This window comes from Haliotis rufescens, unplaced genomic scaffold (genome assembly GCF_023055435.1).
Source record: "Haliotis rufescens isolate VD_foot unplaced genomic scaffold, xgHalRufe1.0.p SCAF_1, whole genome shotgun sequence".
NCBI classification, from domain to species: Eukaryota; Metazoa; Mollusca; class Gastropoda; order Lepetellida; family Haliotidae; genus Haliotis; species Haliotis rufescens.
The window spans coordinates 13,779,881-13,794,252 of NW_025963779.1; the positions used below are offsets into that span (position 1 = coordinate 13,779,881).

Sequence of the window (14,372 nt, forward strand, 5' to 3'; positions counted from 1 at the left end):
GGTAGTTTACTGCTATAAATATATATAGATGACTTCTTTATCTGAATAACTTTACAGTTACTAAGATAGCAATTTGTGTCTGTGTTCAAAATTGCAGTCTTTTTATAGAAATGATTACATAAGGACAAGGGGAACTTTTGGGCTGAATTATCTGCCCTTTGATTGAAACTGACCTTTAGACTGCCAAAGTCAGAATGACCCAGAATGGATCTCATCGTATTTATAGGTGTGAGAAAATGGTCACATGTCTGTTATTGACCAATCAAATTACGAGAAATTACGTCTCTTTACGTCCTTATTCCTTTGAGGGATCTACTTTCACAATGTAAAATCACTGAAATAAAGAGGAAGGCAAACCATCTCAGGAGGTAATTTGGTATAAAAATGAGTATTTATACCAATCAATTAATTCTGTCTAATTGATTCACTAATTGCCTTCCAATATCACAAGATTAACAATTACGTCCTGCTACGTCAAAGCTACGTCCTTGCTGCCTGCCGAGAGGACGTAATAACAACAAGCAACATCGACTGGGAATTACGATGGACAATTCAAAGAGGAAGATTACAAATTTCAGGAGGCAATTGGAATTTATCTGATGCATAAGACGTTTTATAACACAAATTGGCCACTGGTATGCTTTGACAGAAGCACTGGATGTCATATTTATGAGAAACATGTTCATAAATAGTGACGCTAAATACTGCGCATGAATACATCAGCGAAGATTACATAGTTCCTGATGTCAGAATTAACATTAACTTTAATACACGTCTTGACATATCATCAAATACGATTCTGGGTTCCTCTGGACATAGTTCATTAGATTAAATAAACTTTATAATGCAAAATGCTAAGCATTAGCCAAATTCAGTAACTTCATCGCGACCTAGGCTAGCTGTCACAAAGATAAAATGGCGGGCGTCGGCGAAACACGTAGCTCAGCCCTGATCACAAATTCACACAAATATGGATAAATATCAAGCTGCCAAGTGATTGTGATCTGTTTGTTGAAGAACAAAGGTATGATTAATCTGTATCTGATGGTTAATTTGCGTAACTGTGTGCTTAGAACGATGAATTCTTCAAGTGTTACGGTCAATGCAAAACTCTTGAAAAAAGTAAACAAGATCGTTTTGACAGGCACGTTGTTGACATCGATGCTTATGAGGTACTGGCACATCCTAAACAATATGCGTAACATGATGGCATGGACATATTATTATTTTTACGAGATAACAGTGTGCCATGAAGCTCTATAAAAGCATGCTATGATCCTCTGATAGATTTCTTACCAAAACGGGATTCAAAACATTGAATTACGTGAAAACGAGGTTGGCAAAAATATACTGATATATACCTGCAAAACTAAGTACAGTTTACAGGATAATTATGATATAATTCGTGCACTGTCATATAACCATAAAAAATACAACAGGGAAATATTTAGGAAATATTTCTAATTTTTACAAGCTGTCATAACTTACATATTTTATAATAAAGACACATCAATATTTATATATTCTTCGTGATGGCCATCACAATATACCCGAAACTTAAATTAAAGCCTCTCGGCCAAATTTCCTTTTTTTGATTTTATATGCATAAGAAAAAATATATGCAAAAGGGGGAGCACAATTGGGGCAGCATACTTCTTGTTTAAATGTATTATCCTCAAATTACACACACATATTATCTATGAGGATTTCACATATTGTTTTCTGAGTATAAGAAGTATCTTTGTGTATATTGCTACCAATTCAACATGAATATTTGTCGCAGAATTGACTTTCCATAGGCAGTGTTCACCTGCCAGACAAAACTGATGTAACTATCGATTACTTACTGATTGATTTGGAATGTAAATCTTGTCATTTATGATCTGTCACAGTGGGTCATTAATGTGCATTGACATTGAACCGGAACAATGGGTATTGATTGACAGAGATACCAATGGAGGAGGTTCACCTTAACGAACAGGCATGTATAGTTTGTCATCTTAGTTTGGATAGAGATAATATACTTGCAAATATGGGCTACCATGAATATTATCATCATTGTATGACATGTCCTGTTGAAGTGTCTCATGGCATATTTCACCTGTAAGGACACATTTGTTTCCCTTAGCCTTTTGTAACTGTTCTTGATTCCGTTTTATGCAATTTATATACTAGCTAGTGTGCTTTAAGAATCTTTAATGACCATGCGCTACATCTTTGCGTATAGATTTCTGTTCATGTAATATTTACCAGAAACTAATTTGAAAGTTAAATCCTGGTAAAATTCAAGCATTTTCCCGACAATTACTCTTGACAAGTATACACGACTGTAAACAGCAACACAATACCCAAACACTGTCAAGTTTTAAATGTTTCTTGTATCTATGTATTTTGAATCACCCGTGGTTATAGAATGCCAAATAATTCAATCAAAATGATGGCTTTGTCATAGTAACCGTTTTGACTCTTGTTTTTTTTCTGAACACTGAACACAAAATAAAGCAACTGTATTTAAAAGCAATGACAAATTTAAGGATTATAGAAATTGTATACATTAGTATACTAAATAACTTAAAATGTTCATATAAATATAAGCGGCAAAACTCGTTATCGTATTCAAAAGAAATATCTGCCAAAAGTTGGGTCGATTGCATGATTCCGATTATGTGTGTTTATGATTCACTATCAGATAGTGAGGGTACCAGGTGTTTGTGAAAAGGCTCCTCAGTTAACGGTGTGGCCTTATACGTGACATAATTTGATATGTCACTTATACCATGTTCTTTGATCAAACAATTAATGTAGTGATGCTTACAAATAATAGTGAGCGGTTGTGTAGCCTAGTGGTTAAAGCGTTCGCTCGTCACGCGGAAGATCCGGGTTCGATTCCCGAAAAGGGTACAATGTGTGAAACCCATTTCTGGTGTCCCCCCGCGGTGATATTGCTGGAATATTGCATAAACGCGGCGTAAAACCATACACACTCACTCATTACATATAATGGTTACATTATTTGAAGCCTTGTCAGTGGGAACAACTACAGAATTTCCATGTTGGTCAGCTGGCTGGATCATAATGGGTTTAGTCCATTTCTCTTTCCTCTTTTTCAGTTTCTACATTTAACCAATGAAAACATCCCGCACTGACTACAGCTTCTACTACACCAAATCAGAATCAGGGCTTTGACAAGCAGAGCCTTCAATACAGATTGAATCATCTGGCAGCTGTGATTGGACGATTTTGTGTAAGATTGTTCTGTTTTTTTACATGTACATCCATCCATGATTTAAAACTGTCCATGTTTTTTCTATAGTTAGTGATGCCTTTTTTAACACGATGACTTAATATTAGCTGAATATGACCACAGATATTGTCAAGCAAGTGATATTTAGTGCAGAACTCGGGTGGTGTGTTTTGCTTCCTGTACTCGGAAAAGGAGCTGGCAAAGCTTGTCAATGATTTTGTTTTTGATTTTATTGCAGCCTTAAGACCAGACTGTGCACACACGTACATGTAATATCTGTTGAAGTTACAGTAATTATTAAGAAAAAATATAATGTTAGCGAAGTTCTTCTCTTTTGGCCCATTTATAGGCAAATGCTTGGACACCATCCATAATGATTTTAAAGTTGTGATCCTAAATGATAGGAGGTATTTGATAAATTAATTAATTGGTATTATTCAAGCAAATGTATTCAGAAACCCTGTTTATTACTAGTAATTATAGAAGAGATTATACATATTTAATGTTTGAAAATGGGGCGGTCGGGTAGCCTAATGGTTAAAGTGTTCGCTCGTCACGCCAAAGACCCGGGTTCGAATCCCGACATGGGTACAATGTGTGAAGCCCATTTCTGGTGTCCCCCGCCGTGATATTGCTGGAATATTGCTAAAAGCGGCGTAAAACCATACTCACTCACTCACTAATGTTTGAAATGCATTTACATCTATTATAGTACTTGTAATAAAGAAACTAAAAACCGGGAGTATCGTTGATATAACTTAGATTACTCTTTTCCTAAATTTCAAAAGCACATCATATCACCATCAAACACAAACCAGCAACATATATCCAAACTATAGCAGTCCTTTTGGCAAGAACACATGATCAATCGTTCATCAGATTGAAATGTTTAACATCTAACGCCACAAATTCCCATTAATGCAAACATATTTTGTATTTATCTCCAGATCACTTGAATAAACGCTTCGTGTCAGAAAAAAGTTAACATTGACAATATAATCTTTCTAGAGATGTGTCCAACGAAAATCAGTTGCACTCGGTGGCATATGAATTAATCATTCGTGGGATTATGCAAATTGTGTGATGTGTGCTGACTGAGTTTTGTGTAACATGAGCTTGCATACATTGAATGATCCAGGCCCAAAAAGCCGAACAGGCTCTATCAGATATCCTTGAGGGAAGTGCGACAAACCCCGGGACAACTCACCACTTCCGGGGCGTATATTCAAAACGAATGAAGACGTGATGATGAATACGTGACATTTGTTCATGGATAACAACAGCAGCACTCTTTGTGTCGACGTCAACATGACGATTCAAGGTCCCTTAATAAATCATGGAAAGCATTCGTCCATGGCTTTTCGGCTAACGTCCATGGCTTATGGTAATAATAATTTCAAAGCACCATAAGGGACGCAGGTCAATACTTAAATGAAAACATGATAATTTAATATACAAAATTCATATATTAATATCATGTTGAGGGACAAATGGGTGTCCCAGGACGAACATAGCGTAACTTAGCACTTTCCTCACACCCACATTTTCTTTTGTTTTTGCATGAATTAATAAGAGGTCCTTTGGTAAGGAACTCGGGATATTTTTTCAAAAGGTGCTTTTCCAACATATACCACTAAATATTAATCAGTGGAGAACCTACAAAGTCGTTATACTGGAGGTGAGGTGAGGTGAAATGGGGTTTAACGTCGCGTCCAAGATTATTGCACTTATATAGCGACGTGCATGAACGTATGTGTGTGTGTGTGTGTGTGTGTGTGTGTGTGTGTGTGTGTGTGTGTCTGCTTGTACTAGTCCGGACTGATGCCGATTTATAAGCGCACTGAAATACCATGCCGCATTTTAACATGAATATCCCACTCAGTCACAGTATACTGACTCCGAGTCGACCAGTCCTTGTTTTAGCCTCTCAATGTCGAGCGCCAGATAGGGTAATAACAAGTACCATCTTGTAACGTCTTTTGGTATGACGCGGCTGGGGTTGAACACCTGACCTTCCGCTCTCCGGGTGGACGCTCTACCACTAGACCACGGAGGCGGTCCCGTTAAACTGGAAATCAATATAGACTGCCATGTTGTCTAACTGTGATTGGACTAGTGATCTTAATCACCTGGAGTGACCAAGTAGATAGGATCTCATTTGGGTTTGTGACTTTTACAATTTCCCAATGACTATTCTGAGTATTGGTGCCTGGGGATACGAAATATACCAGACTTTATTATCAGAGGAAATTGATACCATGTAGATATTAATCCTTTCTTTCTCTGTGGGAAATCACTGAACTAGTTCGTGCATTCACGACCAGACGTGTTTATCAGTGACAAGTTCTAGCTTGTGACATTTTAGTGAACTTAACATGTGATGATGAAACTATAACATTAATTATTTATATATACGATATTGGAAAATGTATTATGTTTTCACGTCAACGTGGTACTTAAAACCGAAACATTAATAAAGTTTTAATTCATATTTCATTTTTGAGTTCACTCTTTCCTTTTGAGATGAGAGTAGCTTGCAAACTCCACAAATAACAACATAACTAATTGACTACCTTGCTACTGTAAATTCAGTCTTTATTCTTTCAGTCTCATTTTGTGATGTGAGGTTGTTGCAATTGCACAAATAACAACACACGTGAGATACCTTGTTAACACAACAGTGTTATTTACCACGCATTACACACTGAAATGGTATTTTCCATCAGTGAACTTCTACACGAACAGCACGAAAGGCATAATTAGAAGAGAAGCTAAGGAAACACACATCATTTAATAGTAACATGTCATCAAATAGGTTTCTATTTTTAAGAGTCATTTAGGAGGAGAAACAGTAATGTGTTTATGAGTATCTATTATCTGGTAAATGTACACAGCCAGACAATAAACAATACCTATCTTCACATCAAAGTAAAAATATCTGTTTAAAACAGAAAATTAACCAAATCTATATCAAACTAGATGTACATTTCCACGAACAAAAAATACAATAATACCAGATGGTTAGTTAGCATGATATGTTAAATTTGGCATAGAAAGACGTATTTCTGTACACTATTTACAGAGACAGCACCTGAAAAACAAGCTAAATATTCAAGATTAGAAGGTGACATGTGGATCGTTTGGTGATAATTAACAATGCTTGAAGGATCAACCCTGTCTTGGCTGTTCCAGCAGTTGACAATAGGAATTTGTTATAAGCGACTGGAGCCGAAAGTTATATTCGCCTATGTATGTACGGCTTAGCGCATACAAACCAAGGGCCCGGTTAAGTCATGCATGTTTCCTGCACATCAACATGTATAATTATATAATCAAAGAAAATCTTAATGCGGTTTATCTGATAAAGGAACCCTGAAAAGCCGACCCCCCCTTTTTATTTCGAAAAAAAATCTTTATTTCTGTATAAATTACAACCAAAAATGTAAATAGTGCACCCCCACCCCCCTTTTCAAAAAAGCTGTATCCGGCTCTGATATTTATAATACTTATCCTATTTCAAACCCTATATGTCCACCCGTCCATCCCCGCATCACCATTCCTCTAAACTATTAAGCTCCAGAAAGAGAACGAGTTGGCACGTGTTCAGCGCGTGTGAGTCAACCGGCAAGAAAAGCATGCATGACCCAGATTTCTGGGGGGCGTCAATGGTGATGCAAGGTGTGTACGGGTGAATTGTTTTTTAAGAAGCTAGAAACCTTTGTTTAGGCACGTTTCCAATTAGGATCGAAAGAAGAAAGAGAAATGCATAGTGTGAGATGGGATAAGTAATATAAATATACAATTAATTGTACAATTTAAAATAATCGTTCTGATGTAGTGAGATTGTAAGTGCTAAGAATCACAGTGAGGCATGAACTCTGCCGGTCCTTTCCCCACTATCCAATATCATAACGCGGTCCTTTCCCCAGTATCCAATATCATAAAGCGGTCCTTTCCCCAGTAACCAATATCATAACGCGGTCCTTTCCCCAGTATCCAATATCATAACGCGGTCCTTTCCCAAGTATCCAATATCATAACGCGATCCTTTCCCCAGTATAAAATATCATAACGTGGTCCTTTCCCAGTATCCAATATCATAACGCGGTCATTTCCCCTGTATCCAATATATCATAACGCGGTCCTTTCCTCAGTATCCAATATCATAACGCGGTCCTTTCCCCAGTATCCAATATCATAACGCGGTCCTTTCCCAAGTATCGAATATCATAACGCGATCCTTTCCCCAGTATAAAATATCATAACGTGGTCCTTTCCCAGTATCCAATATCAAAACGCGGTCCTTTCCCCAGTATCCAATATCATAACGCGGTCCTTTCCCCAGTATCCAATATCATAACGTGGTCCTTTCCCCAGTATCCAATATCATAACGCGGTCCTTTCCCCAGTATCCAATATCATAACGCGGTCCTTTCCGAGTATCCAATATCATAATTCGGTCCTTTCCCCAGTATCCAATATATCATAACGCGGTCCTTTCCTCAGTATCCAATATCATAACGCAGGCCTTTCCCAGTATCCAATATCATAACGCGGTCCTTTCCCCAGTATCCAATATTATAATGCGGTCCTTTCCCCAGTATCCAATATCATAACGCAGTCCTTTCCTCAATATGCAGTATCATAACGCGGTCCTTTCCTCACTATCCAGTATCATTACGCGGTCCTTTCCCAGTATCCAATATCATAATGCGGTCCTTTTTTTCGGTATCCCATATCATAACGCGGTCCTTTCCCCAGTATCCAATATCATAACACGGTCCTTTCCCCAGTATCCAATATCATAACGCAGTCCTTTCCCCACTATCCAATATCATAACGCGGTCATTTCCCAGTATCCAATATCATAACGCGGTCCTTTCCCCAGTATCCAATATCATAACGCAGTTCTTTCCTCAGTATCCTATATCATAACGCAGTCCTTTCCCCAGTATCCAATATCATAACGCGGTCCTTTTTTCAGTATCCAATATCATAATGCGGTCCTTTCCTCAGTATCCAATATCATAACACCGTCCTTTCCCCAGTATCCAATATCATAACGCGGTCCTTTCCCAGTATCCAGTATCATTACGCGGTCCTTTCCCAGTATCCAATATCATAATGCGGTCCTTTTTTTCGGTATCCCATATCATAACACGGTCCTATCCCCAGTATCCAATATCATAACACGGTCCTTTCCCCAGTATCCAATATCATAACGCAGTCCTTTCCCCACTATCCAATATCATAACGCGGTCCTTTCCCAGAATCCAATATCATAACGCGGTCCTTTCCCCAGTATCCAATATCATAACGCGGTTCTTTCCTCAGTATCCTATATCATAACGCAGTCCTTTCCCCAGTATCCAATATCATAACGCGGTCCTTTTTTCAGTATCCAATATCATAATGCGGTCCTTTCCTCAGTATCCAATATCATAACACCGTCCTTTCCCCAGTATCCAATATCATAACGCGGTCCTTTCCCAGTATCCAATATCATAACGCTGTCCTTTCCCAAGTAACCAATATCATAACGCGGTCCTTTCCCAAGTATCCAATATCATAACGCGGTCCTTTTTTTCAGTATCCCATATCATAACGCGGTCCTTTCCCAAGTAACAAATATCATAACGCGGTCCTTTCCCAAGTATCCAATATCATAACGCGGTCCTTTCCCCAGTATCCAATATCATAACGCGGTTCTTTCCCAAGAATCCAGTATCATAACGCGGTCCTTTCCCCAGTATCCAACATCAGAACGTGGTACTTTCCCCAGTATCCAATATCATAACGCGGTCCTTTCCCCAGTATCCAATATCATAACGCGGTTCTTTCCCCAGTATCCAATATCATAATGCGGTCCTTTCCCCAGTATCCAATATCATAACGCGGTCCTTTCCCCAGTATCCAATATCATAACGCGGCCCTTTCCCCACTATCTAATATCATAATGCGGTCCTTTCCCCAGTATCCAATATCATAACGCGGTCCTTTCCCCAGTATCCAATATCATAACGCGGTCCTTTCCTCAATATCAAATATCATAACGCGGTCCTTTCCCAAGTATCCAATATCATAACGCGGTCCTTTCCCCAGTATCCAATATCATAACGCGGTCCTTTCCCCACTATCTAATATCATAATGCGGTCCTTTCCCCAGTATCCAATATCATAACGCGGTCCTTTCCCCAGTATCCAATATCATAACGCGGTCCTTTCCTCAATATCCAGTATCATAACGCGGTCCTTTCCCCAGTATCCAATATCATAACGGGGTCCTTTCCCCAGTATCCAATATCATAACGCGGTCCTTTCCCCAGTATCCAATATCATAACGGGAAGGGGAACAAGGATGGAAACTGAACTCTTTAGTCAGGTAACTCCTTTGCCTCGGGAAGTTTGAACACAGATGAGTTGTTTGTTTCAGGGACGCAAGGTCGAAAATAACGCACAGGGATTAACAAATTACTGTATCTATGGCAACATACTGATCCTACATATACTGGTATTGTGCTCAGTTTAGAAATGACGAATACCACCACAACCGCGACCAAGAACATCACATTGGGGGAAACGGTTCTCCAACCTCGCTCTTTCTTCAGCTCATCAGAATCAAAGGTCACGGTGAACTCTTGTCATGGTCCGTATGTCCGTGTCACCGTTGTGCGTTGTAGTCAGTGAAAACCTCTGTAATCATCGCCCCCTTGAAGCTAAGGCTTAACATGATATTCAAACTTATGATAAGAATTTAGAAAAGGTATGAACATTAGAAGTTTACTCTTTGAAAATAATCAATAAACATTTATAAAAATTATACAAGTTGTGGGGACCAACAAGACAACGAAAATGTTAACTCACAGTTAACCGATAATGACAAATACTGTTAAGTTTGTAGGGAACATCCTAACTAGCATTCTATTTGTGGTAGATGCCATTTTCAAAATAATGTTTATTATTTTTTTCGCACTCCTGAAATGAATATGTTCAAACTTTACACGCGGTTTTGGAAACAGAAGGATGTTGAGTTTGGAGAATAAAAGGAAACAGAAAGTTGTAGGTTATTCACACAATTGAAAAATATCTTTGTTCATTTTCTTCTAGAATCGTCTGCCGTGAAAGAATGTGAACGATAAGACGATGTTGAGCAAAGAAAGGCAACCATTGTGGATTTCAACATCGTTATATGATACTATTGCTGTTGTAGATTGTATATGTTTGTTGCAGCTGCGTTGATTGGCTGATATTTCAAGCAGTGTAATGTATAACAACTAGGTGAGCTACAGTCCCTATGCGCCTATGAAGATACATGTCACAAGTATGTCGCACCTGTCCAAGTATGGAAAGGCGTCCACTTACATTTATTAATTCCAAGGACGGTGAATGTATGCCTGAAAGTTTAGTCCAGTAACATGACTCTAAATCCATTTCAATCATTGCATTGTTTACGTAGTCACGAATGGTCATGATTAAGCCAATGGATTTCAAAGGGAAGATATTTTCGGCGAGAGCGTAACGCAAAGCTTGCAGAGTCTCGTGTCACGCCTTGTGACTTCGAGAGCGATTCAATTATTGTTTCATCAAAGTGAAATATTGTTGTTTTTATACTACGTGAGAAAACAATCATTGATCACAATTCGGGCAAGATAATGTTTCATGAACACAAAATACTGATATGGTCGCTGGCCTAGGTCAATATCCGTTTCTTGGGTCCATAAAACACGTAGTTGGACCTATTAAGAATATTGCAATTCCATTTGTTAATCCGTACCACGTGACAAAACAGTACCTTTCGATATAGACCCCCTAATCATGTGCCTGACACTGACCTCGAATATTGACTCGTCACATGATCAGTATTGACCTGTCATGTGATGAATGTTGACTCTCGTCTGCTAGAAAACAAAATGGCGTCCCGTAACATTTCACGATTCGACGTTATGTCAGAAGAAGATATTGTTGACATGCTGGATAACAGAAACCTGCTTCGTCATGTTAGGTGCTCATGATGGTTGGGAATCCTCTTGGGGAGATTTCCATTGAATGGGAGTTTGGCGTCTGGCCTTACTCGCGAACTGGTATCCGATCCATCTTAGAAATGTGAATAAACTGTAAATAACCACTGTTTCTTGTCTGTAATTGCCTTTATAGCCAAAATCGTACAAATTATTGCTATGTTTACTCACTCATTGATATATATTTTAAATGTTTTCATTCAGTCATTTCACCATGTCATGAGTATGGTTTTACGCCGCTTTTAGCAATATTCCAGCAATATCACGGCGCTTTATCCACTTTGCTACACGAACGCCCCCAGTACAATGGATGTGATTTAAGTTCACCAAATAGTGTTGTCGTTGTAGTTTGTGAGATATTCACCAAGTTCTTGTCTCATGTGAGATGCCCCTTAATCGCCTAAGTCTTACCCATCATCACGCTCCGGTGAATGTATACCCATAGTAATAGGTGCTTATATAGAATACTAAACAAGGTACCGTGTAATACCAATTTTATGAAACGAGTGAATAGCTAACGACTATGCACGTGTTTCATAAAGTTGGTGTTACAAGAGGGCGAGTTGATTATTGTATTTACTACTTGCCGTTCATACATTTTAAAGTCTCATTTGTTCGATCTATGAAAACCCGTCATAAACTAGGTCAAGTGTGTGACTACAATAGTTCACTGTCGTGGGCAAGCTGGCAGACATTGTCGCGATCCACAGCACATATCCAATTGAGTTTAACAGAATAATACAACTTCAAACACATAAGAGTGAGTGAGTGAGTGAGTGAGTGAGTGAGTGAGTGAGTACGCCGCTTTTAGCAATATTCCAGCAATATCACGGCGGTGGACACCAGAAATGGGTTTCACACTTCGTACCCTTGTCGGGAATCGAACCCGGGTCTTCGGCGCTTTAACCACTAGGCTATCCGACCGCCCTAAACACATTAGAAGTTGACGAGTATTAACTCAACAACCTACATTTAGAATTCAGGCGGCTTGTTCACGAAGCTGCCTTCGCTGAGACAAATTGCTACAATTACGAGTGCCATATGAGCTATTCTTTAAGATGTCTTAAACCTTACTATCGTACTATTTGTCGAGAAGTAACTGTTTAAAAGATGTTCACGTACACACAGTGATGAATCTATTTCAAGATAAGTCGACAGATTTATTACGATTTCTTTTTGTATAGTGCCTTATGCCTTCAGAGTCGATTGGGTAATATACATCACACATGACTAAAAATGAGAAAACAACTTTGAAAGACAATATCCCGACATGATTAGGCCAAAGTACACTGTTGTTATTACTATTTATCTCTAGAAACATGCTGAATTCCTCTCAATCTCATTAAAATCAGATCTAAGTACTCGCTGCCGCAAAACAAAGATCTGAGGACATCCCATTATGGGTCACGTCAGAACGACCTTTCGCGAACTTTGACCGACCACTGACATGACTAATAACAAATCGACATCATGAATACACAATGCCATTTAGAAAGTGGTCAAATGTAACTAATATTTGGGATAACACTTTCTTAGTAAAGTACAGATTCTAGTACTTTTTTTTGGAAAACTGAACAAACGAACATTCCGGAATGTCTAATATATGGTTGATATTGTATGGCAGTGCTTCCCACATACTGGGCAACGCCTCCTCCGTTTAAACGTTTATCCCACGGAAGCGTGAGATAGACGATAATTTTGACGGAATCTTCGAGGTTGCATGATTAGAAAACACATTCCGGATGTCACTTTCATGATCTGGTAAGCGACGCTTTGATTGGTCGGATGAAAGGTCGTTCAGACGTGACCCGTAATGGGATGTCCTCAGATCTTTGTTTAGCGATAGCGAGATCTAAGATGTGATTTTGATGAGATTTGATTCCTCTATGTCAATTAGCACGGAAACAGCTTTCCCATAGCTAATTCGTCTTCCACTCAGAGGACCTCGCAACAAAGGGCGGACTAAAGTGTTTCCCCTGTTTCCTCGCGTGTCATGGACAATGTGGTTAGGTTCGCCTTGGTTTCTGCATGTCCTGAATGCTTTAACAATAAAGAGAGTGCTTTTACTGCTAAGTGGTAATGAGTCCCAATTCCGCGATTCAGCTTGGTGAGCAATTTCACAATCAGTGCTGGATATTTGGTTATAATGAGGTACTGGTTCGAACGGTGAAACCACTATTACGTGTCTGATGGTTGGGTTTGCACTTCATCAGGTGCACGTGTTTATAAATTTACACCTATTATCATGTTGTACAATGTGTTTACATATAAAAAAATATCAACGCCAGAGAATATGCCCCGGTTGTCTACTGAAACAGATTCCATCGGGCGTGAAAGGCAAAAGCGATGAAAAGTAGATGAATATATCACTCAAAACCAGTGACAGGACCAGGTGTTCGCGAAAGTGATTGAGTGAGTTTGGTTTTACGCCGCTTTGAGCAATATTCCGGCAATATCACGGCGGGGGGACACCAGAAATGGGCTTCACACATTGTACCCATGTCGAGAATTGAACCCGGGTCTTCGGCGTGACGAGCGAACGCTTTTACCACTAGGCTACCCGACCGCACCTCGCGAAAGAGAGACAGGGGATATTTAATGTGTCAAGTGAAATATCATATTTCTCTCATCGAGTGAAGGGGGGAGAGATGATATTTTCACGAGGCACATGGAATATCATATTTATTATATACTGTTTGTGTGCCTGTCTACCGGAAAAGAAAATTATTTCATTACAAATGTAAAACCTTGAAACGTAAATTCTCCCCACCTAACACACAGGGACAATTCACCACCCCTTGCATTTGCGACTAAAAAGTAGTTTCGTATTTGCAAAATCTTAACATAAACCAAAGTAACAAAAATTATTTAGGGTCACTAAAATTCTGTATTATACATACAATGTTTAGATATGAATATATAATAAATCAACTTAAAAAAAGCATACTTGGAAACTACAAAGCCGCAGTTGGAAGCGAAAGTGTACATGCTTGTCAAGTAACAAAAATGGGGCTTTGCGAGACGAACAGTCTCGATTGACGAGTTAAGTGAGAAATTAACAGTTTATAACGAACATTTTCAAGAGCATAACAAACGGCATGAAGCGATAT

At 38.9% G+C, this 14,372-nt stretch overlaps 1 long non-coding RNA gene across 1 annotated transcript; it reads left to right on the top strand.

The window, feature by feature from the left end:
- The first annotated feature begins 769 nt into the window (after positions 1-769).
- LOC124148481 lies at positions 770-11,347 on the top strand. The gene is made up of 3 exons (XR_006862969.2): positions 770-1,024; positions 3,111-3,244; positions 10,352-11,347. It is a non-coding gene; the product is annotated as an uncharacterized LOC124148481 (long non-coding RNA).
- Positions 11,348-14,372: the final 3,025 nt, after the last annotated feature.